This window comes from Sturnira hondurensis, unplaced genomic scaffold, assembly GCF_014824575.4.
Source record: "Sturnira hondurensis isolate 20B ecotype Veracruz unplaced genomic scaffold, ASM1482457v3 Scaffold0021354, whole genome shotgun sequence".
NCBI lineage: Eukaryota > Metazoa > Chordata > Mammalia > Chiroptera > Phyllostomidae > Sturnira > Sturnira hondurensis.
Genome location: NW_028093985.1, coordinates 30,842,991 through 30,869,192, shown reverse-complemented (window position 1 = coordinate 30,869,192; position 26,202 = coordinate 30,842,991). Strand labels below are relative to the sequence as shown.

The window sequence follows — 26,202 nt, the reverse complement described above, 5'->3', positions numbered from 1 at the left end:
ATACTGACTATTAGGTGTGTGGCCAGTAGTCCTACCTGGGAGGAAGATGCGCAACACTGGCCGCAGATCCCGAGGAAGAAGAGCATTCCAGGCAGAGGCATTGCCCTCTGCAAATGCCCCAGGGTGGGTAAGGGATAGAAATGCTCAGGAAACCACAAGATCATGTGTAACTGGAAGATGTGACTGAGCAAGGGAGTAGCACGGCAAGAAATCACAGAGGTGGGCAGAGCCACAGCAGGCAGAGCTCTCAGACCTTATTGAAGAGTCTACATATTTTCCTAGGAAAATGAGATGCCATTAAAGGGTTGAACATCAACAGCTCCATCATATATTGAGCACTTCCTATGTGCTAACATTGTGCAAAGGAGGGAATTCAAGAGCAATGATCCGAAGGCAGCCTATCCGGGTTCAAATCTTTGCTCTGCCACTTGCCAGCCATGTGACCTTGGACGACTCACTTAATCTTCTAAGCCTGTCAGAGGGTTGTGTGAAGACTGAATTAGTGAAGTAATGAGAACAGGGCCTGACCTCCAGTAAGTGCTTCCTACACGCTTTAATGAAACGTTAGAGTTTCCCAGCACACTTCAATCTTAAGTCTCTCCCCTTACTTACAAGGCCCTACATGATCTGGCTGACTCTCCCCTATCACTGGCCTCCCAGCCATTTCCCCACAACCCCAAACCTATTGTAGTCTCAGGGTTTTCTTTGTCATCCTGTGGTTTGTTTCCATTGCTCATTTGTGTCTCCTAAATGCCCCCTTGTCGGGCCTTCCAATGCTCTTTCTACAGCTGCATCTTCCATCACTCATCTACTCACCCCGCCTCATCCTGCTTCTCTCACAGCTTAGCCTGGACACTCTATGTTTCTATGTTGACTTGGTTATTGTCTGTGTTCTCCATTGAGACAGAGACTTTATTTTTGTACTTATATCCTCACTACCCAGAAAAAAAAACAGTTGAATGAATAAATGAATAAACAACGCTTGCCCTCATTTAATATTCACAAAACTGTAAGTGCATTCTCGTTACATGGGTGAGAAAACAAAGGCTGAGCAAGGAAAAGAAGGAAAATGATCTGGCCCAGGTGGGCTGTGTCCCCTCCTGTGGTCTTAAGCACAACAGCAGTCCAGTCTGCGCTTGGCTCCATACCTACCATCCCTAACCCCGGACCACCGAGTGAAGTGACACCTGTGCTAGCCCAACACTTGGCACCTCCTGGCAGGGAAAGGGAAAGCCCTCCCTGGGTACCTCTGCTGCCTCGCACACCACCCCAGAGTGAAGCCCGTGTCTGAGGGCCACTCCTCAGTCACATCAGTGCCAGCTGAGCCACCACTTTCTCCCCACGCCCAGTGCTCTTTTTTCTTGATTTTTTTTTTCTGGGAGAACTCAAAGATGCTGGCCACATCAGCATGAGAGATTTGTGCATAGATAATCTCCTTTGATGCCTTTCCCCAGCTGCCTACATTCATCAATAAAAAGGCTACCTCATTCTGCCAAAAACCTCTTGGTGGTACCTGACCTTCTGTGGTTTGATCTTTTCTCAGGCTGTCTTTGCAATTCCCTCAAGCTTGGTTTTCCTTTCAGTGCCTGGAATACTGATGTACTTTGAAAAAGCACCATCATCTGTGCCTTCTCTGCTCCATAAGTTAATCAATAACTCAGTCTAGCCCAGCAGTGGATCAAATAATATTCCTCTTCTGCTCACCCCAGCCCTCCCCCTCTGCCTCGCCCTGGGTCATGAGCACATTGAGCTCCAATGCCTGGGAAGGGCAAGGTACACCAGGAAGCAGAAAGGCACAAGATCAGTCGATCTGCGAAAAAAGAAAGGTAAACCTCTCTTGGCTCTTTCAAAAGGAAATACAGAAAGAAAAAGTGAAGCTGCTTCCTGTCCTCCCCTCCCCCATTTCCACGGAACCCAAAATACCCTGCAAGGAGATGTGATAGCTAGACACTTTCCACCCCAGCTGAAGAAACTATTTCAGGCTCCATCTCCCACTTACTTTTCCAAGGCTGTAATCTGTGGGCTCACCACACTTTTCATTACACTGGTTTCAAACCCAAGAATTTCCCTCTCTGTTCACCCGCTGTTGGTTTGTGACTAAAGCAGCCACTTTATATTTTGAGGTATTCATTTAAGTAGATTTCCTCCCTGTGCTTTTCTTCCCTCCTCAAAGCAGGTAGCCAGCTCTTTGATTCATTGCCTTCGGGCAGCTGCATGGCAGAGTGCAAAACAGGAAGCCTGCTAGGTTTTCTGGTTTGTGTTTCCTTCACTTTAAACCCACTGAGGAGGGTTTGACAGAAGACACAGAGGGGCTTGGAGAAGTGGCAAGTGCAGGAGGGGGTTCCCCCGTGCTGGGAGAGGAGAGAGAGTTGGGGGTGCTCGGAGCAGGAGGAGAGCTCCCTGATTTTGCTCTGTAGTAGTGCCTTGGGGCACAAAGAGATGGTTCCATGGGTACCCAAGGGGAGGGGATCCTCAGGACAGAGGGTCCTGGCTTCATCAAACCTGCCCATGCTTCATGTGATGTGAAAACACAGAACCACCAGATGTCCAGAGAAAATGAGTGTTTGGATAGTGAAAATGCCAACAGTGAACACAGGAGACTTAAAATTAGAGATACTTCTTTTTTGCAGGCATCACGTAAGTCCTCCCGACATCCCAGGGCTTGGTGCAATCCCATGAGGGAGAAGGAGCTCAAGAGACAGAGATGGAATGTGATACCAGTTAGTTAGGACTGGGCACTCGGAGTCCTAAACCCAGATGCTCTTCAGAAAACAAAACAATGTTTCTTCTACAGTGGCGTGTATTGGAATGAGATTCCAATATAGCTTTAGACCATCCTCCCAATTTTCAATATGCTTTCCCCCAGATGCTATCTCATAAGGCCACCTGAGACACAGGTCAGATCCCAGGCATTGCCAGCCATTGGCACTGTGATTCTATACCCAGGCCCGGCTGGAGGGCTCCCTGCTGTTCACCTGCTGGGGAGCAGGGGGTGTCTTTAGACAGATATCTTAATTCACTAAGGCTTACCATGTTAAATAGTTCCTTTTTCATTTTCTCCATGTCACAGAACCTTGAATCAGTCCCCCCCAGAACTCAGTTAATCATGTCTCCCAAGAGGAAAAGCTCACAGTTACCCAAAATCCTTCTTTCTCCTCCATGTGGAATAGCTTTCCTGGGAATTCTGTGTTAGAAACATCATTCGGATCTCTCCCCTCCTCTGCCTCTACAACCACTGTCCTATTCAGAACTGTGCTAATCTTTGCTAAAATTATCTTAATTAAGACACTATGGCAGACATTTAGGATGAATATCCAATAGCAATGAGGTAAAGAACCATGTATTTTCCTACCCGATGTATTTTATTACCCTAACATAGAATCAGTAAATTCACAATTGGAATGCATTCTCTTAAAAAAAGCCCTAAATTTGATATGAGTCTCTATTTTACTATTTTCTAATCTGCATTTGTTACCTTTGCAGGTAACAGGTTTTGGACATTGTTTTGTCCAAATGTTAACATTATTTGAGGTGAACCTGCATGGTCAGGGAATTTGTCAAAATACCCAGCCTGTCAACCAGCCTTTCACCTCCATTCAGCTTGGGAAGCCAGCCAAGGTCAATTGTTGCTATCTGGTAAAGTCAAAGTCTTTGTAATTAATGCTACCACAATCATAGATTTGCAAGAATGCTGTCTACTCCCTGCCCCCTGCAAAAAGTGGATGCTAGAATTGAGATGGTTATTCTTTCTCAGTGGAATTGCATATGATCAGAAAACTTGCCAGAATTGTGTGTGTTTTTTTTTTACAGCATTATGGCAGCCAGGAAAAAGAATTTCTTTCGGTGGATGTAAATTCCTTACATTATATTTCAGAAATGTGAAGATGGTAGGCTTTGGTGATTAACAACAGGAAACTTGGATGGAAGTCGTGGGAACCCATAAAACATGACACTACCATCGAGCAGACATGGGAGTATAAGGAATGTTGGCAAGCCTCCGAGCCCACATCCTCCAACAAGGAAAAAGAGACTAGGCGCCTCATGCCAGAAGAGAACAAGGAAGGAAAGCAGATGTTTCGCTGAGAGCCCCATGCCTCCACTCCCCCAAGCTTAGACGTAATAAATGATACTTTCAGTATTTACAAGGTGAAGAAGCTAACCGATGCATTCCCCAAATGAGTCTTTACCTTTAAGTCATTTGCTATGTTTATGCTGTTGCAAGAAGGTGGCAGAACAGATTTTCTTGAATTTTACATGGGTTCCCCACTGCAGATGTATTTGAATCAACTTTCTGTTGATTCTTCGTAGCTACAATAGTTTGCACTTGTCAGTACATTCTCTTCCCTGGTTTGTGCTCACATCCTCGCCATCCTAACAGATGTTTTGTCCAATGTTCTATTTTGTGTAACTCTGGAGCTACAAATTCATGGGCTTCACTTAGGACATGCTGCTGATGAACTAGCTGCTCTCCTGCATGGGGCCCATGGCCAGACATCCAGCAGCCACAGAAGCCATTGCATTCTCACCTATTGTACCCAGTACCTCCATTCCCGTCCATGCAATTAACCCCCAGGCCCTGCAGTTGATGTTTGTGAAGAGGCTTCTGTGATTTTTATTTCACCCTGTGCTACCTGAAGCAGAACTCATTATCTTAAAGTTTCATCATCTAAAACTTGCAGATCTATGTTAGTTGTCTGTTTGTTTACTTAGACTAAGTATTTTAGGCAATGGGGCATCTGCTGAGTAAGTGCTTTCACGTGGAGAAGTTCTGCAGCTCATGCATTCCATTTCCTTAACGAAAATGGATTCTTTGAAGATGGAAAAGACCGGTTTTGAGAATAGAAAGATGGGGATACTGGGAATGCTAAGGATCAGAGAGTGTAGTGTTACTTAAGGGGAAAATCATGGCTCTTCCCTCTCCCTCTTCCACAATTCCCTCTCCCTGCTTTCCTAATTTATAACTCTTGAAGTCAAATATCTTCTAATACTTTTTCAGAGTGTCTTAGGCTTCAGGAGAAGAATGACCCTGGTCAGAAACGTGGCAGAATTTGAAAAAATACATATAAATCAAGCCAACCATTTTTTATTAAAAAAATAAATAAAGATAAATTGATTGGTACACAAATAATAGCTAGAAATGGATTCATTAGCATAGGCAAAACTGCAAGGATATATTCCAAAATGTTAGCAATACTTATCACTGAGCAGTATATGATCAGTATCTTGTAATGTTATTTATGTTTCTTTAAAAAAGACCTTATTTTTAAAGCATTTTAGGTTCACAGCAAAATTGAAAGGAAGGGACAGAGACTTCCCATACACAGAGCCCCTGCCCCAACACGCATATAGTTTCCCTCCTTACCCACACCCACCGGTGACACATTTGGTACAATTGATGAACCTACATGACGCATTATAACCGTTCGAAGACCATAGTTCACTGTAGGATTTACACTTGGTGTTGCCATTCTATGGACTGGACAAGCATGCAATGACATGTTATCCTAACCATGGCATACAGAGTATTTCACTGCTGTAATAATCCTCTGTGCTCTACCTATTATGCCCCCATATTTTATAATTTTCCAGTTTTTCTACAATGAGAAACTGTAATTTTCAATGAGAAACAAAATGTTTGTGCTAATATAATGCTGAATTTGTCTAAGAAACTTTGCAGACCAAGAGGCTGGATTAGATTCTCTGGATTTCTTACATAGTTACTTAAAAGAGAGAATGTTCAAACTGCCTAAACTCTTCACTGTAGGGACAGAATTGGGCAACATCATTTCTGCTGTGTTGTATTAGACAGAGCATTCACAAGTCAGCCCAGACCCAAGTGTATGGAGCCGAAGACACTGCCTGTCAGTGGCGCAGTAGAGGAATCTATGCTTGTAGGCAGGGAAGAACTCGAAGGCAGCTAGTTTCCAAGACCAGCTACCATACACTCACAGATGAATCTGATAAGGAAAGAAAGAAGTCAAAAAGTTCACCATGTTGGCTTCTACGTGATTCTTCAGAGGAACTCTGGAAAGAAAGTCATGCCTAGGGGTTGTCCCAGCCTAAGGGAATACAGCCAGACTTTTATGTTCTCACATCAAAAATGTCAACAAGGTGGGTGAACCAAATTTAAAAATAAACAAAACTAGCCCTGGCTGGTGTGGCTCAGTGAATTGATCGCCATCCTGTGAGCCAAAGGGTCACCGGTTTGATTCCCAGTCAGGACACATGCCTGGGTTGCAGGCCAGGTCCCCAGTGGGGGTGTATGAGAGGCAACCACACATTGATATGTATCTCCACTTTCTCCCTCTTTTCCCTGCCTTTAAAAATAAAAAATAAAACCTTTAAAATATATTAAATTAAAAAAATAAAAATAAACAAAACACCAAAAGAATATTTCCAAGGAAGATATGTAAACAGGCAATAAGTGCATGAAAAAACTGTTTCACACCATTAGTCATCAAGAAAATATAAATTAAAACCACAATAAGATACCATGCCATACTCACTAGAATGGTGAGAATAAAAAAGTAAGATAATAGTGTTAGTGAGGATGTGGAGAAGTCAGAGCCATCACACAATACTGGTGGAAATGTAAATGATGCAGCCACTTTGGAAAAATGGTCTGGTACTCCCTCAAACTATGAAAAAGAGTTTCTTTATAACCCAACCAATCCTACCCCTGGGTGTATTCTCAAGAGAAATGAAAACATACATCTACTCAAAAACACATACTGGATGTTTATAACAATATTGTTCATAGCAGCCAAAAGGTAGAAACAACTCAAATGCCCACCAGCTGATGAATAAAAAAAAAAAAAAAAAAACACAGAACAGCCATATAAGAGTAGTATTTAGCCACCAAAAGGAATGAAGCAGTGGTACAAGCCACACACGAACAAACCTTGAAGGCATTATGCTAAGTGAAAGAATCTAGTCTCAATGATCCAACTGAGACCACTATGATCCAATTTATAGAAAATGTCTAGAATAGGCAAATCTATAGAGACCAAAAGTTGGTGAGCAATGGCTTAGGGATGGGGTGAAGACTGCGGGGACGGAGCGGTGATAGCTAACAGGTAGACGGTTTCTCTTGGAAGTAATAACAATGTTCTAGAACGGACTGCAATGGCAGCCGCACACACCTGTGAGTAGGCTGACAACCATTGTACTGTACATTTAAATGGGTGAAGTATATGGTACGTGAATTATGGCTTCATAAAATTCTTTTTAGACAAACACTGGTCAAGATTAATTTTTTAAAAAAACAGGAGGGTAATGCACATTCCAGGGTACCTCCAGGTCTCTGTGGTGGGGGCAAAGCGGCGGGGATAGCATGGCAGGGGTCCTTTGAAAGCACAATTACCATAGCTGGGGCTTGAAGACGCAGTGAAGGTACAGGCACAGAGACGGGAGGAGATGCACAGAAATGGTAAAAACAGGGTAGTTTACTACTCAGGGGAGTAAACTGGATCAGCCTGAAGCACGTGCCATTCCTCAACCCATCACAGTGACCAAGAAGATATGGAATTCTGGGGTATTGTCCATGACTGTGTGCACCCCCACACCAGGCTAAGGACAGGGGAGGTCTGGGCCTCCGCTGGAAAAGTGGAGTGACGTACCAGAAGGAAAATGAAAGCTGGGCAGTCACACACAGCACGGCGATTCTTAAAACAGAATGGAAAGAGCTGCTTCAAAAGCCACTAGGCTTCCTGGACAGGAGGTGCGCACGCAGAGCGGGGATGTCAGTATCCACAGGGTTGAACTGGGGGATCTCTGGGGTCCTCGGTTTTAGGAGAGTCCCCAGTGACTCCTTCCTCCTAGTTAGTGTTCATGCCCTTGGGTGATCCCTTCCTCTTGACCATGGGCTGCATTTAGTGACTCACTTCTAGAGAATAAGATGCTTCAGAGGTGACGGAAAGTCAGTATTGAGATTAGCTGGCTTCCTTCTTAGGCGCCGCCGCCCCCCCCCCCCCCCTTTCTTGACCTCTTGTTTGCTTGCTCACTTACTCAGAGGAAGCCAGCTGCCATATTGTGAGTATCTCTATGGAACTCTTGTGGGAGAAACTGACATTGGCCAGCAGCCCTTTAGCACGGAGGCCAACAGCCTCATAGGTGATTAGGAGCAGATCCTTATCCCGTGGAGCTTTGAGATCAGGACAGCCTTAGATGACACTGATCAAAAACTTGTGAGACATCCTGAGCCAGAAGCACCCAAGCCATGTCAGTGCCCAGACCCTCATACTATGATATAACAAATGCTTGTTCCTTTTAGCGCTGAGGTTTAGGGTAATCTGTAACACAATCATTGGCACAACAGATAATTAGCACAGCCTTTAAAGCCCCTTCCCATTCTGTGAGTACATTGGTTTGAGAATTTAGTTTATCAGAGGGACTATTATTGACGTGTGAGTACGGAATTTGTCTCTGAGAGTGTGAACATGAGTGTCTGTTTGCATGTGCCTGCATGTGTGTGTGTTTTGCAGGGGAGGCCAGGAAGGTGACGCATTGGTAAGAAAAAAAGAATAATTTCAAAGACTCCAGCCTGTTTTGATGTTGATGTGTCCTGGCTCTCCCTAGCAACACATTGGCGCCTGCAAACAGGATTTGCTCATTTTTTCAGGATGAAGAGAAGTGTTGCTGTGACAATGGTCACATAAGGACTACAGCTGTCCCTCTTAACCAGGTGTCATGCCCTCTGAGAGACTGCAACGAGCCCCTGGATTTAGAAAGGCTAAATTACACCCCAAAGAAATTATCTGAAGTAGGATCAGCATCATTTAGATGTTTTTTTCTGATTACTATGGGAATTGTCAGGAGCTTCTCAAGGACTACAGTGGTGGGGAAAAAGTAGGCTTACAGTCACAAGTAAGTGCAACATAGGTTATTCTTCTAGTATTACTTATTGAGTACATCATTTTCTATATGAACGTCTGTAAACCTACTTTTGCCCACCTCTGTATTTATCCTACTAATTCTATCTTTGCTTCACAGGAACATGTGAAGGTTTTTGGTCAAGGTTTTATTTTGTTTTTTATTATAATTAAGCAAAACCTATTCTAATTAGCTTAGACAAAAAAGGGTCTCTAGCGTAGGTCTTGGATAGAACTCAAGGAAAACAAGCAGAGCTGAACCAAACGACAATACAAAACAAAACTGAACTAAAAACTAGAAAGCCACTAATAATCAGGACAGTTTCTCTCTTTCTCTCTCTCTCGCTATCATAAAGTTTTCTCATCTAGTTCTGCTGTGTATGGTTATATCGTTTCTGCCTCAGCTTCTGCATGCCCACAGACATAGGCCCTCCAAGTGCAAATGTCCTCAGTTCAAAAAGCATCTAAACTGACAAGTATTGCTGAATTTGATTTCCAAACTCCCAGGTATGAGACTGTGACTAGTTAGATGAGGTCAGTGGCCTGATGCCACTCCAATGAGCTATGGCCCGGAAAAGGGGCTGGGGTGGGAGTCAGGATACAGCACAAAGAGGGCTTTGGGCAGCAATCTTTGAGAATTGGGGAAGGAGGTGGGGAGGGGAAAGTCACCAGGAGGGGCTCTGGGACAAGGCCCATTGTCAAAAATGCACCTACTCTCTTCAGGGGCCTTCCTGAAGTTCAATTCTTTGAGGAGCTTAAACTTCTAGTCCCTAAAATCCTCTTCCCTGAGTCTTGAGTTCTGTTCAATAAATCCTTGCACTAAGATAACATATCCTAACTCTTCCCTCAGGAAGAGCAAATAGTCCCTGCACCAACACAGTCAGCCCCTTGGTGACAAAGGAGATGCAGAATCATAGGGCAAGTCTGGAAAAAATAGGAAACAGATCGTGTTAACCATTGTCTCACCCACTGCACCCTCCTCTCCACAGAGCCTAAGCAAGGAGATAGCTGCAATCTGGGGGAGAGGCTTCCCCTGCGAAGGCCCTGAGGGGACCATTGACAACATTATCACTGCACTAAGTGGATCAGAACTTCCAAATGTCTTACTAAGCTTATTGGGTCCCCAAAGGCCTAGAAAGCATCAGTGTGCTGCCCTGAGTACCCAGCTTGCTACTCTCCTGGGAGCGAAGGGAACACTGAGGAGGAGAAGGCTCCACGTGCAGCTGGAAGAGGTCTCTTCCAGGGTTGTTCACGCAGGCACCAAAGACACAGCTCTAGCTTGTACGGAGACATGTGCCCTACGTGATATAAACAGGCCCTTTTCCCGATTTCTTACTCCAGTACATTCATGTTGTTCTCTTGCCCGTTTCAGCCCATTAATCATCTCTTTTTCACTCTCCTGTCTTCCTGTAGTGGTTGAGAAATTACATGACCCAAAGACACCATCCTTGGTCTGGGTTTCCTTCAGTGTCAGTCACTTTTGAATCAAGTACATTTAGCTGCCTTCTTGCTATTTTTCTAAATTACCATCTTCAAGCAAATTCTTGAATAAAATAGTCTTTTTATTATTCTGATGGAATTCAGCAAACAGTGTCTATGGGACTTTTGTTTTCATGAAGTACTCTGTTGCCAGGATACCCAGGGTGAAGATGTCAAAAGAAGACACATTGAAAGGACAAGCTATAGTGAATATCCCAGAATCAGCCCCTTGCATACTAATCATTCTGATTTATCCTATGCTGTTTTTGTTTGCTATAGGAAAGATACTAGAGCCCACAGCTTCCAAATAGTAAAGTATCCTGAGAACAGAAAACATATATTATTAAGGAGGGCACTGCATGCTTAACTCCCTTCTTTTTCCTCTTTTTATTTTTTTCCTTTCTTTTAAAATGTGGCACTAAGATCATTAGAGTCAGAGTCTGGTATTCCGTTAATGCAAGTAAGGAGATGAAAGAGAAATAGATTTCTACACGGACTTCAGGAAGAATTTAAAATAGAGTAAAAAGGAAAAGGAAAAAATGAGAGCAATTAAAGCTACTTCTAATACTAGCAGAAAGACTCCATGGTCACCTAATTATTTAATATTTTATTTATTTATTTTTTAGAGAGAGGGGAAGGGAAGGAGAAAGAGTGGGAGAGAAACATCAATGTGTGGTTGCCTCTCATGTGTCCCCCACTGGGGTCCTGGCCTGCAACCCAGGCATGTGCCCTGATGGGGAATCGAACCAGCAACCCTTTGCTCCACAGGCCTGTGCTCAATCTACTGAAGTACATCAGCCAGGGCAATTATTTAAAATATAAATATTAAGGATTTTGTTAGTAAGCATTTATTAAGCACTTGCTAGGTACATAGTGTGATGCTGAAATCTTAGACTTAAATTAGATGTTTTTAAATGAGATAGATATAAAGTCCTATACCCAAATAAAGAGAGAAAACACAAGACAATTTTACAAGTTTATAATGCAGAGTCTTGAGGTTGTCTCAGCAGTAGCTCTCAAGGTCACAGCAGACAACAGATTTATTACAAGCAAATAGTCTGATATGCAGGGTAGGGGAAGACGATTTAACTTTGCACTGTCTCAGCAGCATCATACCGATCACATAAATATATTGGCCTATGAGAATGTGGGTTAGCCACACTAGATGGCACACAAAGTCCTATGTTAATGCAGACTCAATATTTCAAGAAGAACATTAGCTAATCATAGACATTCCAGACAAGATCAACAAGCTTGGTGGAGATGTAGAGGAGGGCTGAACAGTGGGAATGTTCTAGAAACAACCCTCTCAGAATAACCATGGAAGAAACTGAGGATGTTTAAAGCCAAAAGAAGAGAAGTTTACAAAGTTGGTGGAAATGCCATTGAAATTTTAGAAAACATTAAAATCCCAAATATATCCATCTTGACCTAAAATTATCTGAGCTCAAAATTAACAGTTGTCTCATTATTTAACAGAGTAGAAACTTCCATGTTACATTTTTCTGAAGCAAATTAGTTGGCAGCCATGCCACCAGCACTGCTCAGTCATAGCACAGGGCCGGGGTTCCTAGGGCTCCTGGCTCTCGGTGTGGCATCCTGATTAGAGGGGGTGCCCCGACCTGGGTTCTGAGCGAGCCTTCCCCGTTGGCCAGGTGCTTCCATTTTTTCACCAGAAAAGGAGGAAGACAGTTCGGGGGACCCTTCCCCTCTGCAGGGACGAGGTTTCTCTTGGCCGGGGACAAGTTCTGAGAAAGCCTCAGAAAGGCGGGGGCTGTCATTTCGGACCTGAACTTTCACCTCAAAGCAATTGCAGATCCTGAGGCCCCACACGTGGAAATCCATTCCAAGATTTCTGCCCAGTTTTTACAATACTCATTCAAAGAAGCTGACAGGACATAAAAATCATTCTATTTAAAATGAAAATACCTTTTCCACAATTTGTGCCAAAATACCCTACAAGTACCCAAAGTGTGCCCACCTGAGACTACTTAAGCTATTTCTAAAGAAAGAAATTCCCGCCTTCCCTCACTTCCTGCTGCTAGCCTGGTTTTTAAAGTAATTTCAGTACAATAATGAGTGAGAAAAGGGACCATCAAGACTCCCAGTAAAACACCGGACCTTGAGAAACTGCAAAAGTAATAGGGTCACACTACACCACCGGTATTGAGTACAGAAGGAGCCCAAATTTTTACACTGAAACTTCAGATTAACCTGCGTGCTGGTTTGACCAGAATATGTTACAGAGCAATGTAAGGATTAATTGTAGTGATTATTATTAGTGCCTACTACATATCATTAAAATGATTATGAAAAGAAATAACATTAAATTAGTTGCGAACTTACAGCAGTATTTTAAAATAGATTCTTAGCTTTTGAATATGTAAAAAGAACTTTAAAAGTTTCATACCTGTGACTCTGACTCCTCTTCCTTAATTTTCATACTAAGGAATTACGGTTGACTCTTGAACAACACAGGTTTGGACCGCATGGGCCCACTCAAGCACAGATTCTCTTCAACAAATGCAGTCAGCCATTTGTATTTGCTGGTTTCGCATCGGCAAATTCAACCAACCCAGAATCAAAAACAGTGTTTTCGTACTCCCAACCCCAGGATCCCAGCCACAAACTGAAAATACTGCTTTAGGTCCAGATCCAAGGGTGGTTGAAACAGCAGGTACAAATGACAACCCGCAGTGTCAAACGTTACACATGGATTTTCGACTACATAGGGTTTGAAACCCTGAATCCCCCCATTGTCCAAGGGTTAACTGTAACTCCAAATGTAGACAAGGATTTCTACAGAAAGGTTGGTATTTCATAAATCTGAAACAAATGAAATCTAACATTTGGAAAATAATTAGGTGAGTTCTGGAAAATCCATCCAATAGAATTTCTACATGGTAAAATAATAACATAATGTGAGGGAGGAAAGGGAATGCAAAATTGTAAAAATACGATTGAACAAAACAAGTCAATACAGTTGCATTTGAATGGCAGCAACATGGATATTTCCTGTAATAAATACGCACTACCTTGATGGTGAGGACTATTAAGTAAAAACATGTTGAAGGCTTTAACTTCTCGTGTAATTATTTTTATTCCAGGCGAAGTAGTAAATGGGTCACAGATAGAATAAAAAGGAGGATCTGGCCGTTGCTGGACCTTTTCATCTTGCAAATACATGACACCTGTCACTTTATTGTCATTCGTGTTTAACCAGCTGAATCCAACTGCCCGAGAATGGTTGTATCTGGATTAATTTTTTGCCTGGCCCTGCCAGCATGGCAATCTGGCTTGGCTTGGCTTTTTCTTTCCCCACCCCTCCACACCACTGATTACTTTCTTTCTGATACTGGAGACCCAGGTCACACACAAGCCCTTCCACAGAAAGGCCTTGTTTTCAGGGGATGCTGAGCCTGCTTCAAAGGAACATGAGGGAGGGGTCAGAACCCAGGAAAGTGTTAAAGACTCAGGACACAGACTACAGTGAGAACCCTCAAATATGCCCTGGAGGATCCAAGGCTCATTATTACACAGCCTGGAGTGGAATTGATTCCCATGCAAAGTTTAAAATCAGCACTTCTGTGTTTTGCTCTACAATTACTTTTAAAGAACTTCCTCCTTTACTCTCTGACTCTCTTCTTTCACTTAATTCTCTGCCCCATTTTCATCACAAAAATTCACTGAAACTGCAGCTAGTTATAACCCACCCTGGCTCTCACCTCAGGTGAAGAGACTTTGTCTTTAAACAAACCTCATAACTCTGTGTTGGGTTCTATGCACACTTCTGGGTGTTTCCACAAAATACTGACCCATTTAATTCTCACAAAAACTCTATAAAGTGTCGTTACTTTTATTCTCTGGAGGAGAAAACTATATACCTCTGGGATATTTTTAAATTAACTTGTCCCATCACCCATGGACAAGCAGGAGCTTACAAGAAGCTTTCTGGTTCTATACTCAGTTGTTCTACTATACAGCAGTGGATGCCCGCTGGATGACATCTGTTCCGGGCTCCCTAGCAATCCTATAATCACATAATTTGCCACCCAAAGTGGGACAATTTTTAGAGGGAAAGAAGCATTGTTTGTAACTATGCTGAGACGACAGACATAAATTTGGACCAGCCAGGGAGAACTGGGGATCATTAACCCTAAGTTGGGAGGGATACAAGGTATAGTCGAGGGCCTCCTAGAGTCCATCACACTCATCGCCGTGTGCACGAGGCATGTGTCACAACCTGAAAAACAAATAAAACGTTGTCAGCTAAATGGAAGTCACTGAGCCATTTTCGTGTCCTGAGAAATCATTCCTAAGAGAACATGGGCAGAGACAATTCAACCAGTGAAGCCATTCAAAATAATCACGCTTGAAAGGAAATCACACTGTTGGGATATCATTAAAGACAGAAAATTTTGAAATTGACTTTTAATGATTTCCAAACAGAAGAGCCGGTTTCCACCAAGCATAGAGGCGCCTGTCTTGTAAAGCTATTTCCTAGTTGAGATTTAAGTGCTAGCAAACCAGTCCTTTGGTACAAATGAAATGTGACCGATGCAATACTTATATTTGCTTCCTTCTCCTCCTCATCATTCTTAGCTAAATGCATTGCAGGCTCAGGTGAAAAACAATTCAAAAACATTGCTGGCTCTATTGGCAGGAGCTAAAGAGAGGCCCAAGCCAATGGTTAAATTTCAAAGGAAAATTTGCAGCTTTCTTCTACCTGGACACTCTCATCAGGACATCAAAGGGCCTGGAATCACCTAGGACCTTAAGTTAAGCCAGGACACTATCCACAAATATAAAAGTCAAAGTGCCCCTTTGTATTGCCCTAACGAAGGCTGAGTATGCTGTAAGTCTGGGCTAGTACAGAAGCAGCACAGGTCAGCTTTGAAGTAAATGGGTATCTCAAAGAAACCCTCCAATGCCCAGTCCTCAAAAGAATGTAGGACTGATTGATCGGCTGCCCCCAGTTGTGGCCTCTGAGCCAAGTGGGCTTTGCTCTCTAGCAAAAGAGCCAAATAAAGTTGCAGGTTGAAAAGTCTCAGATGGTCCTGCTTTAGAGGCGAATCAACCACTGCCTATCACGTACAAAAAGCTGAAGCTCTGACAAATGACGGCCATAGGAAATAAAGAAGACAAGACATCCAAAATGCCCAAAGAAAGTAAGAGTTTCAGGTGAGCATATTTCATATCAGAGTTTAAAATTACATGTCCTGCAAAAGTCTTTTGCGGAATCAAAACCAATAATCCACGTTAAAGCTTGAATCTCTTAGCAGGGTCTCCTGGGACTTAGGACATCGATTGCGTTGTATTTGAACCTATCTGTACTCTAGTTCCTGACGAGTAGCAGTGTGCAGTCACTATCTCACCTCCAGAATAAGCCGGTTGCAGTTCACTGAGCACTGATGGTTTTTTTCCATATGCTTTCACTCATCACACCCGTAACAGTGTACCAAAAGAAGGCAATATCTCACCCGAAAGGCCTGGAGTCCGCACTTAGAGTTCAAGTGACAACAAGCCCCAATTCACTCCTTAAATGTGTACATTTTCAGGGGCTACTTAATCACCCTAGGTTTCAGTTTTCTCTCCTACAAAAGGTACGAAGCGGATATTAGAGCACTGAGTCAATGTGTGTGATATGATAGAACCGTGCCTGGCAAATGGCGCATTGTGTGTAAATGCAATGATCATTATGGATCATAGAAACACACTTTAATTGCTTTTTCACAGTTGGACAAATGGTTCATGCTCGTTGTTGTTTGAATCCCTCCTGCTCGGAAAAGAACGTGAGGCAGTAAAAAAATAAGTAAAATACAGTCCTAACAAAAACAAATAAAATGAAGTCGGATAGCATAATTTTCAAGTGAAAGCAAAAGAAAAAAGGCAAGGGTGGAGGTAAAATTAAGCAAGGATGTCTATTGTCTGTGTATTTTTTATCGTGAACTGATCTCTCCAAAGGAGAAACAACTACAAAAAGACTCGGGAGAGGTGGATCCTCACGTGTAATATGCCTTATAGATGTTACAGTCTATTCTGAAATAATTTTCAGGTTGATGTCTCATTATTGCTTCTTTTGAAGTCAATGTCTTCTCTCGTTTTGTTCTCCTCCTTTGCATCACTGATCTGGAAGGCTCATGACAGAAATGTACAGCAGAAATAAGGAGCACACTGCTAAAGAGAAGAGGGGGAGAGGGTGTAGAGGTGAAAACTAAGAGCAAAGGCAGACACAGAGCAAAAGACAAGAAAGGATCAGAAAGCATAAGGGGCTTAAAACAGTTCCTGCCCAGTTCTAGAAAGATGTACTCTATCTATGCCCAGAGTCCTCTGGGGCTCCCAGGATCTACAGAGAACTCCCAGCCTGACCTCTGCTTCCAATTAATGCGGCCTATTAACATTTTCATGAGGTGATGCATTTGTCCTCTGAATATGGTAATGATCCCAGAGTTAGTTCTTCTTTGTCTTGGGAGAATTTATTCACCAAAAGTGTCTGCTCCAGGAAGCAATTAGGAGATCACTGTCTTAAAGAATTTTCCTGAGGTTTGAACATCAGGATTAACTTCAGTGTAGGTCATGTTTATATGTCACACAAACAAAGACACTACTGATATTCTAGAACTAAATAATTAGAATAACAACTCACATTTAGATCCATGAACCTAGAGGGGGACCTTTCAGAGATCATTGAATCCTGCTTCCTTATCTTGCAGCTGAGATAAATTGACTTCAGTCAAACTACCCTAACCCTATTCTTACTACAGTAAGAGCACATGCCCCAAATTAAAAATTTTGAAAGAAAGAGATTGCCCTGGCCTGGTGGCTCAGTTGGTTAGAGCATCATCCCTTACACCAAAAGGTTGCAGGTCCAATCCTTGGTTAGGGCACATACCTAGATTGCATGTTCGATCCCCTGTCAGGGTGTGTGTGGGAGCCAACTGATTGATGTTTCTCTCTCTCTCTCCTTTCATCTCTCTAAATCAATAAACATACCCTCAGGTGAAAATTAAAGATATATATATATATATATATATATATATATATATATATATATAATAGGTATAGCGGGGGGCGGGGGTTGGAGCATTGCTCTAACTTTCATATTGCCCTAACCAAGGCTGGGTATGCTATAATACACACACACATGTTTTACTATGCATGTACACATTGCATATATGTATGTATGTCTAATATATTAGTAGAAAGTAGGGGAGTATATATACATATATGTATATGTGTGTGTGTAAAGGTATGTGTGTGTATACACAAAAAAACAAGAAAAAGATCAGTGGAACACTATGCAGGATTTTCTTCTTTTTTCAGTTTGATCATTGTGTGAGCATCTTTTGTTGCTCCAAACCATTGTCTCAGGGGCTGGGTGTGTTGGGATGTCAGTACAGTTGCTCTGTAGGGGCCTTATGGGACCCTCTGTTAATTCCTTCCTGGTTATCCAGCTGCTGCCTGTCAGTGTGACCATTGTTCCTTCCTATGCGAATCAGCTGTGATTTGAGAAGAGTTGCCACCCATCAAGGGAAACCACATCACCAAGATTATTACATTGGAAAGCATAATTTAACTCAAAACTTAGTCAGTAAACTCTAGCTAGAAGGCCAGAAGGTATTTCCATCCTTAAGTTCATGAACTTTATGCCATCTTTTTATCTCACTTCTCAGAAGCATGATGGCAAAGGAGTGTCTTCTGAAAGTAGACTGCCTTGGGAAACAGCTGTGTGATCTTAGGCCAAACTCTAAGCCACAGTTTCCTCGTCTGTGAATTGGAGACTCTAACAATAGTGCCTATGACCTGTGGTTATTGCAAGCTGCAAACAAGATAACCAAGTAAAACACTAGTACATGTAGGCATTAAATAAAGTAAAAGAGGGATCTCAAGGCTGGGGATAAAAGACACTCAGCATAATAAGGTAGCAAAAGGAGAAAGGAGATGCCACACTATCAGGAGATTAGCCTTTGTAATGCAAGGCATCTGGTGGTGTGTTCTAGATATTCCACTCTGAGGACAGATCTCTGAGGGGCTTCTGATCCCAACGCCCCTCTATTCTTACAACTTGATATGATCACAGGTGCCCTTTTTCTCACATATACTCCATTCAGAGAGGGGGAAAAAGCAAGTAGATCAGGAAATGACTGAGCTCCCATGTTTGAAGTCTGGACAAAGGAAAAAGAAGAAATATGAGGGACAGGGAGCAAAGAAGTTAGAAGCACTTGGACTCTCTCGGGGTTGGCATAAGGAAGAAGGAGGGAAGGATATGCAGGAATATGAAAGTCCAAGAATCTAGAATATAACTTGTGAGCAAATTGAATAGATTAAGGAATCCATTTCTGCTTCAATGACCAAGCAGGGGGACAGGAGGAGATGCGTGTTCTTCTTACCCATCCCCATCTCTAGTTTCTAGCTAATGCTTGGATTTCCCCATTTGGAAGTAGGGAAGTAGAGAGAAACAGGTACCGCATTTGACAATCATAACAGTAATAACTAATTCAGAAAAGATTATCGAAGGACGATAAAAGTGTCGGATGAAAGTGTGATGGGAAACGGGATACTCGGACAGTTTCCAAATACTAATTACAAAAAGGAAAGTGGTGACTTTACAGTGGATGCCCCATAACCACATAATCTAAGCTACCACCACCAGTAACAGGACAAACTGAGGTTGCATGCCACGTAGCGTGATGCTTTGTGAGGGACACAGTATTACTTAGGCGGTTAGTATTCCTGCCATCAACATATAGCCTGACAGGAATGTCGTGAGGAAAGAGTGAGACAAACACAAACTGAGGGGTATTTTATAAAACAGCCAAACAGGTATTCTTTCAAAATGGCAATGCCATGTAAGGCAACTAAAGGTGAGGAACTATTCCAGGTGAAGAGAGTACAATAAGTGAGCCTAGGTCTGATCCTGGGTCAAGAACAACAATGATACAAATGATGTATTGAAATGATATCTAAATATAAACTGTATGTTAGAGAACATATTATATCAATACTAACTTGCCTGGGTATGTAAAAGAATATTCTTGGCACTTTTTAGGTTTAATTTTTATATTTTAATTTTACTTATTATATTTTGGGAATTAATAATAACAATTAATTAATTAATCATTAATTTACTCAGACATTCTGAGTGAATATGGCAAAGATTGATGAAAACAATAAATTAAGCAGTCAAAAGTTGCCCTGGCCAGTGTGGCTCAGTTGGTTGGAGCATTGTTCCGTAAACCAGAGGGTCATGGGTTCAATTCCTGGTCCAAATACATACCAAGGTTGCAGGTTTGGTCCTGGTCAGGATACAAGTGGGAGGCAACTCATCAATATTTTCTCTCACATCAGTGTTTCTCTCCCTCCCTTCTTTTCTCTCTAAAATCAATAAGTGTGTTCTCAGGTGAGGATAAAAAAATTAAAAAAATAAATAAATAGTCAAAATTTAATAAGTGTAAAATAAAGCTCTATCTCTACATCTATGAAAGTAAAAAACTTACTATGTGGAAAAAATATGCTGAGATTTGCAACAATGCAGCGAAAACTGAAGGGCATTATGCTAAGTGAAGTAAACCAGACAAAGACAAATACTGCACATTATCACTTATATGAAGAATCTAATAAAAAAAAGTGAACACACAGAGAAAGTAAGAAGTGACTGGCAGGGTCTGAGCAGGGTCTGAGGTTGGTAGAAATAGAAGGCAGAGGCTGGTAACGGTACAGACTTTCAGCTGTAAGACGAAGGCCTGAGGATCTAGAGTATCACAGTGACTTACACTTGATAACTTTATTGTATCTGAAATTTGCTGAGTAGAACTTAAATGTTCTCATAAACAATAAATAAATAAATAAATGAAAGTAAATATGTGAGCTGAAAAAAAATGAAGTTGAGGACAGAGGAGATTCCGAGAGTTGTCAGTCCCTATGAAATAGCCAAAATTCCTGAGAGACCTTCACTTTCAAAACTTATGCAATTGGAAATTGGTGAATTCAAGCCAAGCCCTCCGAGAGACACAGGAACCAGGTAAGACCTGGCTTCTAAGTGGAATAAATAGAAAATCAATGGAGGTCTAGAGGGTCCAGGAGAGTGGAGGATGGAGACTGCTAGGCTGAGTTGGGGGAGGGGCAGTGGTTCAGCCTCCTCCTCTTACTGCCCACTGTCTGCCCTCAGGAGCCCTTTGTGACCAGACCACAGCTCTGTGATGGGAGCCTGGCCCTCAGTCCACAAGCCACTCCCAGTGCTCAGTTGCCTACAATCAGCAGTGCAGTTCAGATGATGGATAACACTCTCTTTTCTCTGGAAAGCGTTATTGCTGCCTGGTGGAGCTCCAGCCCTTCCTTGGTGATTGGTGCCATCTTCACTATCTCATGTGGGCTGTTGCTCTTCTTCCTATTACTGTCCTGTTTGGAGAGTAATCCATCCTCACCACCACCCAGGGGACGTCGAAACATCAGGAAGGTAAGGGAAAAAAGACAATCAAAAAAGATTGTCTTTTTTCCATTCTTATTTCTACTTTTCTGAATCACCTACACAGACACCTGAGATGGGAAAGAATAGAACATTATCCTTCCAGGAAACAGCCAAGCTGGGCAGGAGCTGGAGCAGACACAATGATTTCTATCTCAAGACCTCTGACCCAGAAGTCTGGGTTCACCAGCCACCTTCCCACGGCAGGTGTCTCAGGTGAGCCTCTGCTCCTTTGGGCCCCATCTCAGGCAGTGCGGGCGCCTGAGGGCCTCTGAGCAGAGGCCAGGTGGGCTGCGGCCTCAGGAAAGCAGCGTCCAACCTGAAGGCGCCCAGATGGGCAGACAGGTCTGAGAAGGTGTGTGCTTCTTGAGCGGAGAAACAGTGAAGAAAGGAATCCATGGCTGGTCTCTCACAGTAAACCTTTCTTTACATTTTTTAAAGAAGAAAAACAAGAGATAATTTTTAACCACTTCAAAAATAAAAGGGGAAGAACCAGAGAGCCCCATTAGTTAAATCTAGACAGTCATATTGTTCACGAATGATGAGCGTCTGCAGCTCGTCTAAGAGAGGAGAGTGAGAATGGGGTCCCGGCCCCTCATTTTGTCTTGTCTGTCAGTGTCCAGTGGAGCTGCGGTGGAGAAGCAGAAAGAAAAGCAGAGCTTTGAAAGGTGAGCTTCTGCCTCTCAGGCCGGGGCCTGAGAGTTTGCCCCCATCTGACCTGTCCCTGAGGGCCCGGGGCCAGGTTCCTGAGGATGCTGGCACAGAGCCCTTCCCTCAGAAAACAGAGCCCTCAAAAGGTTCCTGGGAAGGAGGTCAGAACCCAGACACTTCTTAGAGTGCTCTTGGAATGGAGCCTGGAGGGCCCGGAAATGGGCGTTCCCCAAGCAGGGGTGTCCCAGCAGAGGCCTTTGGGCTGTCCTGGACCAAAGGTGCCTGAGTAGGAGGTGGGACCTCTGGGTCCACCTGTGGGTGCAGTGTTCACCTTTGCTCAGATCCATCTGTTAGGCGCCCCTTCCTTTCTCCCCCACAGGGAAATTGTGAGGGTTGCCGGGGTAGTGGATGTGGAAGTACTTTGTAAATGACAAAGTGTTGCCTGTTATGAGTCTTGCCATCACTGTCAGGGATCATGCGACCTTGGCCCTGATGCTCAGGCTCCAGAGTCCACTCTCCCAGGTGTCTCCCCTAAAGTGCCATTGTCTTCAGCCTCCTGTAAGACCCCCATGCCCTGCTGCATCATGTGACCTGCCTCCTGATTTCCAGCTTTCAGAGATTGCCTGCGAGAAATAAAAAGGGCTCGGGAACTGATTTCTCTTCTGCAAAGGTGAAGAATTGTCCCATTTTCACCTGGGTTCTCCTCCCTCTAGCAACTATCATGTGACCCCAAGACTACATACTGCCTTGGACTGACCTGGGAGCCACGGCCATGGGGACAGAGTGTAGCAACAGTTCCGGGGTGAGGGTCAGCAGGGGCACTGGGAAGTCAGCACAGGAGTCATGGAGAGCCCTGGGCCATAAGTGCCCACCCTGCCCAGCCTGCCTGTCTGCTCCTGGCTGCATCCTGTGCCTTTGTCTCCTGCAGCCACCTGGGGAGATGCTCCGATGAGGGTAGCTTTCATCAGCTACCAGCTACCAGTTCATGTCAAGACCCTCCTAGTGAGGTGTGCTAAGCTATACCCACTCCAGTCCACCGGTCCTGCCAGGTGCCTGTGGAAGATGCTACTCCTGCCACGCCCACATCAGCTTCCCCAGCTCCTCTGACCCTGTATCCTCTACCTGTGGCCTCCATCCTGTCAGTAGAACATCAAGACCGGAAGAGAATCCCACTGGGTGCCACTGTAAAGAGCTCAGTTCCAGGTAACTCCTTTCTGGCATACCCCATCCCAGCCACCTCAGCCTTTGGCTGCTCAAGCCGCCCCATTAAATTCCTGTCCTGGTGGTGGGCAACCCTACCAAGGCCTTGTTCTTCCCCACCTCATCACATCGTGAGTCCCAGCAAGAGCACCTGTCTCACCACCTACCTGAGGCCTCGTTCTGGGGAGACCCCACAGACAGGTAGGTAGCCCCTCATTTATCAACCCTGATGTTCAGAAGCTGCTGGAGATACTAATCACCCAGAGAGCAGAACTGAGGAGGTGGAGGGGAGGAGAAAGAATGTGTCAATTTTCATATGGAAGAGCTTGGACTAACACCTGGACTCTCCAGGCAATATGTGGAATCACTGGGTGCTACAGGACCCCACACCCCCGTCAACCATTCTGGGGCATGAAGAACAAATAAGAGCAGGTGCCTGGCCTTCAGCAGTTCTCACATCTCCAGTTCTTGGGGGGCCATGTACAGCAGAAATGCAGCCGGCTTTTCTGGGTTTTCCCTGCCTGCACAGCGAGTCCCTTCCACAAACCCCTTTCCTCCCTTAAGCTGTTCGTGTGTCTGGGGACCACTCAAAGCCAAGTTCACAAAGGTCCTGAGAAAACCTCCTCAGCCCTTTTTGGAAGAGAAAGTGCTAACAAAAATGTCATTTCTTACCCTAGCAGGTCCCCTCCCCACCACCTCACCTGCGTCTGAGGAAATCCGGAAGGCCCTGGGAGAAACACCTTCTGGCTACGGCCATGGGCCTCTGAGTAGATGGAAGGGCAGGCCACCTTCTCAGTCCCTCACACTCCACCTCATGGGAAAACCAGGCAAATGGGGACTATCATGGGGATTAAGAAAAGGAACCTGGATCCAAATCCAGGTTTAGCAGTAGCCGGGAATGAGACAGAGGCTTCAGGAGATCCCTACCATAGTGTAGCAATACTGGCAATGAACTTAGGGTCCCAATCTTCAAGGGCTGAAGAGGCCAGGGAGGCAGTGCAGGCTGAGGAGACCTCTGCTTGGGAAGTCATTGTGGGACCCAGTGTGCTGGCCAATCTCCAAACCATCACTATGCGTATGAGGAGACCCGGGTCTCCAGGGCCCAGGAAAAAGCTCCTCACCACTTACAAAGTCAGTTGCCCAAGCTGCCGAAAAACCATGCCTTACAACAAAGATTGATAGTAAGTGTGAGCTCCAAGGGAAGGTAGAGCCAGAGAACAAGCTTCAAGACCATGCCACTGGCTTGCCCCTTCAAGACTGTCACACTGACATCCTCCTTCAAGATTATGCCACCAACATTCAGGAACTGTCAAGATGAGCAAGACTCTACAATCTGGCTCAGTCTGTCCTCTCCTGCTTTCTCACTGCCATGAATTTGTAGGCTGTAGATGAGGGGCTTGCAGAGGCTGAAATACCCTCAGCCTCCAGGAAGTGTCACAGAGTGGGGAGGGGACTTTGTGGGAGAAGTTGACCGTGAGTCCTGAGGTGGGAGAGCTCTTCCCTGGATCTCTGGGTGAGGCTAGGTGATGTCTACCCTGGGAGTGCTTCTCTTTCTCACAAAGCTGGGATGGGGAAGGACCAGACAGCCCCTGTGAGCTCTGTGCTCAGTGTCCCTCTTTCTGTCTTTCTCAAGCTCTGGAACAGCAGCAAGGACTGGGATAGAACTACCAGTTCTGAGGGTGTACATGCAGGTGGGGAACAGAGAGGACACCAAGGGCCCCACACCTGCCTGCCCAGGGAGAGAGAACGGCCTGCTCAAGGGCACCCCAGACCCCTTTCAAGGAAGGGAGCAGGACATGACTGTGTATGCAGTCACCATGTGACAATGGGACACTGTGCACCCAAGATGAGATGTAGGGGAAGAAGCAAAGTGACACAGCGTGCCCATACATTGTGCAGAGACCAAGGGGCCCCTGGTACCCCACCACCATCTACAGGCCCAGAGGGGAGGAGAAGATAGGGGTCCAGTGTCTCAGGGTGTCCATCCACTTCCAGATCCCAGAGCCAAGATGAGGGAAGCCACCTGTAGTTGCTACACAGAAGGCCAGGCTCACAGAGGGAGCAGAGCCTTCAGGTAGGGAAGGTTATCCTCTCCACAATATATCTAATTAGCTTGTACAGGACTGGGGACCTCTGGATGCAGTTTATGACCTTTACTTACATGTGTGGCCCATGGGAGACCACAATTGGGATGGAGAAATGGAGTATGCACAAACCTCCCATGCCACGAGTTCTCCCTGGAGCCAGGTCCTGCACTTGGGCCTTGATTCAAAGTTGCTTCCAGGGTCTATTCTTGTTTTCAAGAGATGCACACACACCTGCCATGGCTGATGTGGCTCAGTGGTCTGGGTGCCATCCTGTGAACCAAAATGTTGCTGGTTCGATTCCCGGTCAGGGCACATGCCTCGGTTGTGGTCCAGGTTCCCTGTTGGGGGTGCGTGAGAGGACACCAGTCAGTGTTCCCTCATACAACAGTGTTTCTCTCCCTCTGTTTCTCCCTCCCTTTCCCTCTCTTTAAAAATAAATAAAATCTTTTAAAAAAAGAGAGATGCCCACACAGGTATTTGGGGGTGAAAGTCATAATATCTGCAACTTACTCTCAAATCATTCAGAAGGCATACTAAAAGGAAAGAAGAGAAGGAGGAGGAGGGATAGAAGAAGAAAGAGGAGGAGGAGAAGGGAAGGGGGAAGAAGAAGAGAGTATGTGTGTATATAGTATAAAGAGAGAGAGAGAGAGAAACAAACTGACATTGCAAAACTGACATTGGTGAATCTAGGTAAAGAGTATATGGAAGTTCATTACATTATACTTGTGGCATTCTATAAGACTGAAATTTGGCCCTGGCTGGTGTAGCTCAGTGGATTGAGTGCAGGCCTGTGAAGCAAAGGGTCACTGGTTCCATTCCCAGTCAGGGCATATGTCTGGGTTGCCGGCCAGGTCGCCAGTAGAGGACACATGAGAGGCAACCACACACTGATGTTTCTCTCCCAGTCTTTCTCCTTCCCTTCCCCTCTCTCTAAAAATAAATAACAAAATATTTTTTTAAAAAGATTGAAATTTGTTCAAAATACACCTTTTTGTAAAACATTATCAAAAAGAGGAAAAGAGACAGCAAGAGCTAAGAGTAGGACAAACAGCGAGCTGATTGCAGGGTGGACGTGCTGTGGAAGACGCCATTCCCTTCCACGCCTCCTGGGCACAGAGCATCTGTCTCCGCTCTCACGCTGTGGCAGATGCCAGAGCTATGGCCATCGGTCATGTGCTTTCATTAGAAATACGTAATGCTGATTTTGTGTGGCCTTAATTCTTTTATAGTTTCCTAAATTTGTTTTTCGTAGAACCCCTTATGCTACCCACCAATCAGAAAAAAATAGTTCACTGGCTAATTGTAAAAAGTTTATGAAGATGAGTTATTTTCAAAAATTATACATAAATAGCCTAAATATGTCTTTCCTCTTGAAACATTAAGTGTATTTTCTCTAAGTGGGCGTTTGCCAATTGGAGTTGCATATTGTCTCTCTTGCATTAAGCACACT

General features: G+C 44.2%; 1 long non-coding RNA gene and 1 pseudogene across 1 annotated transcript; both read left to right on the top strand.

The window, feature by feature from the left end:
- Nucleotides 1-1,735: 1,735 nt before the first annotated feature.
- On the top strand, nt 1,736-6,141 carry LOC118977396 (uncharacterized). Its single transcript, XR_005064517.1, has 4 exons — nt 1,736-1,826; nt 3,484-3,618; nt 3,875-4,146; nt 5,765-6,141. It is a non-coding gene; the product is annotated as an uncharacterized LOC118977396 (long non-coding RNA).
- Nucleotides 6,142-20,619: 14,478 nt separating this feature from the next.
- LOC118977474 (spermatogenesis-associated protein 31E1-like) lies at nt 20,620-23,983 on the top strand (annotated as a pseudogene).
- Nucleotides 23,984-26,202: the final 2,219 nt, after the last annotated feature.